The following is a 5,193-nucleotide window of genomic DNA, read 5'->3' as shown; positions in this document are numbered from 1 at the left end:
AAAATATGCTACCACAGAGAGAGGGCTACAGCATGGGTTTTATTGTTATTATGTATGCTTCTTTAATTATATAAAAGATTTATTCTCCCCTCCATGCCTATACTCATTTTCCTTTTTACAGCTTGTTCAGCTAAAGCTCTTCTAATGGCCATATTCTGCTGATCATGAAATTGTTTGTACAATAAATCTGAAGCTGTTGTTTATAATTTTGAAAATCACAGCTCAAATAAAATTGCTTTTTATTGATTTTCTTTATAAAAATAAAACAGTGCCATATAATCTTACTTTTCTGCAATAGCCATAGTAACCTGAAGTATAACAATGGTTGGTGGCATCTTTAAGGCTTAAAATAAAGACATATTGATTTATTCACTTGCTCTTTTACCATAAGAAGGAAACAAAGATTCCAACTGTAAATAACATATCTGGAGATTCTAAAAAATGACACAGAAATAAAACTATTCTTCCAATATTTTCTAAGTGTTCACTATTATTTACTGTATTTTAAAATATTATCTTTATATCATGTTAAATATTTCAGAAAAAATAAATCCTAGAGTTATACATGTATATGAAGTTATGAAAACATCTGATATTTTTGCATTATTTGGTGTTGCAGTTTGAACGTGAAAAGTTTGCCACAGGGATCATGTGTTGGTTCCTGGTTCCTAAGAAGCAGCACTCTTTTGGAATGGTTTGGGTCCTTGGGACCTAGCTAACTAGAAGTGGGTAATGGATGGGAGGGATCCCATTGCCTCTCTTGTCTCTGCTTTCTGTTCTATGAGATATGAGGAGGTGAGGTGTCCCAGCCACATGCTCCAGTAGCCCCCAGCCTCCTTTTTCCATTGTCTCCATGATGCTGGTAGAGTGTACTTCTTCAAATTATGAGCCAAAATAAACCCTTCTTCCCTTACATTGCTTCCTGTCAATTATTTCCTCACAGTGATAACAGTGAGAAGGAAAGTAACAATGCAAATGGACTATTAGCATCTTTGATTCTGACATTACCACAGTGCCTAACTTACTTCGCTATTCACAGATATACTCATTCTTCCTTCAAAAAAATTCCACAAAGAAGAAACAAGGATATCCCAACATTACATTATTCAACTTGGACTAACAGGCAAAGTATGGCTATGAACTCTGCCTGCTACGTTTGGTTGACTCCTAGCACACCAGCTTTATTTAATACACTGGAAGAGGTTTTAAATTAAAATAACCTGTTCTCACCTGGTTATCAGTCATTTTGCCATTTAACCAAGTATTTTAGTACTATTGATATATGAATTTCAGAGATGATAGAGCCTTTTCTTTTAAAGTTTTATTTATTGAACCTGCATTGTGAACATAAATAATTAAAATACTTAAATAATAAAATATTTTAAAATTAATTACATTGCTATATGAAGTAATGAAAGAACTAAGATTTTCTAGTCACCAGACAGGGAATCTGGCAATAGCTATCACTACTGTAAAAATTCAAAGGCACACCAATCAGTGTTTATTTAGAGATCAGAGGCAGTTGTAAATAATCAGAGAGCAGGGAACCAGCATTGATTCTGTAAAGACCAAGGGAAAATAAATGTACCCTTAGTGATGACCTGCCTGAAAAATAAAATAAAATTGTAGATTTTATTTTAACTGGAAAAATATGAAAAGGGAGTGTTATGAAATTATATTTTTTGTCGCTATTAGCTTCATTATTCGAGACAAATAGTGAATGATATTGGATCAGCAATAATAATCACAACATAGCCACAGAATATCTGTTTCCTGTAAATAACAAGTCAATAACTGAAGAGGCCACCTAATGTTTGCCACAAGACCCAAACTGTTTTTGTCTGTGAGGGATCATGTTTTTTTCTTTTTTCCCTATCAGGTCTTTTTCTTTTTTACAAATGCCACTGTGTTCAATGTCTCTTTTCATTTTCAGCGTTCTCATAACTTTTGCATTGTTTCAGACAGGCACCACATGTAATGCATCAAAATGAAAGGCCCAAACAAGAAAGCTGAGATTTAAATTCTGTTTTTAGAGAGGCATCATTTATTGTTCACAGATTTAAGTGCTGTCCCTGATCTGATGTATTTCAGGCTATGTTGACAGATCTCTAAAACTTTTGAAAAAATATTACTGCAATAAAAATAACTGGTTTACATATCTACTCAAGGAGTTGATTTAGCTGAAACTTTTTTTTTCCTTTATGTATGACACCAAGACTGAACCCAGGACCTGATACAAGCTCAATATAGGTTCTGCTTTTGAGCTGCACCGTACCCCAAAGTAAACAGTTTTTCTTAGTAGACTGAATTGCTAATTGAACATATCTAATAGTACATTTGTCTTTGTGAATCTATAATGATTACTTTCCAATAATTTTCAGTTTAAAAGAAAAAAAAATTTTTTTCGGTCTTTTTGAGACAGGGTCTCCCTGTAGCCCCAGCTGTCCTGGATTCACTATGGAGACCAGGCTGCCTTGAAGTCACAGAGATCTGCCAGCCTCTGCCTCCTGAGTGCTGGAACTAAAGGTGTGTGCCACCACGCCTAGCTAAATATTTTATTTTTTGTGTGTGTTATGTGTATGAGTGCTGACCCTGCCATGTACGTAAGTGCACTCGTGTAGTGAAATATCTGCAGATGTCAGAAGAGGGCGTTAGGACTGGAGTTAAGACAGTTGTTAGCTGCCATGTGGGTGTTGGGAATGGAACCCGGGTCCTCCGCAAGAGCATCCAGTGCTCTTCTTTACCCCTGAACCATCTTTCCAATCCCAGTTTTTAAATTATAATGAAAAGGTTTTATCATTAGCAGAAGTAGCTCAATTGTAAAAGTACAAAAAAAGTTGCAATGTTTGTGCGATTCACAAAGCTGTCACAGAAAAGAACCTACTGATTTGACAGCTTTCTCAATGAAAAGTAGTCATAGCAAGAAATAATAATTTTGTATTTAAAACAAGTCAAGTGGTTTGGGTGATGGCTCAGTCAGTAAAGTGCTTGCCCAACAAGCACAAGACCCAGAACCCACATAAAAAGTCAGATGCTGTAATGCATGCCCTAATCCCAGTCCTGGAGAGGCAGCAACAGAAAGATCTCTATAGCTTGTGGCCCCGTCAGTCTAGCTGAATCAGTGAGCTCCAAGTTTAATGAAAGACCCTGTCTTAAAAAATAAATATGATGGAGACTAATAATGTCATACTGTTATATCCATAGATTGCTGTGTTCTCTGACACTCTAACCACAGAAGGTTCTTCTTGAAGCAGATGCCAATTAGCACAGAGACCCACAACTGGTAAGGTTGCAGAGAATAAGAGACTGATGAGTACTGAGATTTAAATGAGATTCCTTCCTCTCAAGGCTCAGGGATCATTGCAGAAGAAAGGGCAAAAAAATTGTTGGTGCCAGAGGTGGTAGGTGAATACAAGAAACTGTTGAACACCACAGGGGCTCGTCATAGATGGGAGGCTGAGCAGGAAGCCACAGAACTAGCTGAGGATCTATTGGCAATTGATAGATGCTGGGAGAGGGCAAGTCAGTTTTCCTTACTGGTGTGACACCTGGTGGGCTGACCAGACTCCACTGGACAAACCCACATCCAAGAGTATTTAGGAAAGATATATTGGCCTACGTAGACCTTTAAAAAAGACAATAATAAAGGACATGAAGTCTGGAATGGTAGGCAGGGTGGGATGGAGAGGGAGGAAAAGAATCTTAACATGATCAAAATACATTGGATGAAATTCCCAAACCAATAAAACCCCTTATATTCCACACACAAAAATAATGTGGAAAGTTATTGAGGAAGATACCCAAAATCAACTCCTTGTTTCTAAACATGAGTTAACACAGCCAACCCAGACACAATATGTTAACTAATGTGTGTGTATGTGTTTAGAGACTAACAGAATTCATGGTTGCACATAGATGCAAAACTCCTATTAATGATATAATTTATGGTGCTAGCATGTAGAGACTGAGAAAATATAGTTTTCATTCTTTGTGTAGACTTTGTGTTCATAATGTGCATATGTTTTCAGGTACAGATAAAACCAACCGTAACAGAGACCTAAGAAACCCTTTGCCATCAAGAGTGAAACATGGAAAAGCAAAATGAAACTTACCTGGGTGCATGTTGCTTTATTGAATTATTATCAGAAACTTAACATCTCCAAGAAATTTTTATGCACATTATTGTTTTGAAAACACTGCTGTGCTCAAAATTATAGTTCATTATCCCCCAGACCTGAGAAGTAGTTTCAGGAATCCTAGAGAGTACCTCTACACTTCTATATTTATATACATATTCCCCATATATTGTTTGTTCCTAAGACCTTGTTCAAAGACAAGAGAATTATACTTCCTTTATGTCTATTCTTTTGGGGTTATGGGTCCTTGCTTGAGTAGGGGGTTGGAGTTATAATTAACTAAGACCACCTAATATTTTCTCTGGGGCTAACATGTAGTCAGCTGATTTGAACACAGAATAACACACTTTCTCAGTAATTTTGCCACAAGTATTTGACTGCTTCTGTTCTCTGATTCAACAAAGACATGTCATGAGACTTAGAAATGATACCACAGGAATCCTGTTCTGTGGGAAATGACTGTAATTCAAGTATCAAATAAAAGCCTTAAGACAATAATAATACATTGTCTCTTTTTATGATCCTTTTATAAACATAAGGATTCACAGCCTATGTAGAAGTTTAGGAGGAGCCAGGGGAAAAGCATTCCAGGCAGAGGATAAAGCACCCACTGGTCCTAAAAGAAAGACATAGTCAAATAGAAAAGCTACCAAAAGCAAGTGACAAAGTAGAAAGAAATTAGTAAGCAAGGCGAGTAGGGCTATTTCATTTAGGATCTTTATTTCAGTCATCAAGTGCAAGAGAGGACCATGAAGGATTTTAAGCCAGATTGTGCAGATTGCATATTTATATCTCTGCTTTATTATTTTATTCTATGTGCATGAGTGTTTTGCCTGCATGTATGTATGCACATTGTGTGGGTGCCTGGTGCCAGAAGAGGGCATTGGGTTCCCTGGAATTGTATTTGCAGGCCATTTTGAGCTGCCATGTGGATCCTGGGAACCATACCCAGGTCCTCTGAAAGAACAGAAAATGCTGTTAACCACTGTCATCTCTCCAGTCTCATTGGTAATTTATACTTTTTAAGGTCATCTAATATTATGTACACATTCTATTA

The sequence above is a fragment of the Nannospalax galili genome, unplaced genomic scaffold, assembly GCF_000622305.1.
Source record: "Nannospalax galili isolate Female #2095 unplaced genomic scaffold, S.galili_v1.0 scaffold1131, whole genome shotgun sequence".
NCBI classification, from domain to species: Eukaryota; Metazoa; Chordata; class Mammalia; order Rodentia; family Spalacidae; genus Nannospalax; species Nannospalax galili.
This window is presented reverse-complemented; position numbering follows the sequence as displayed.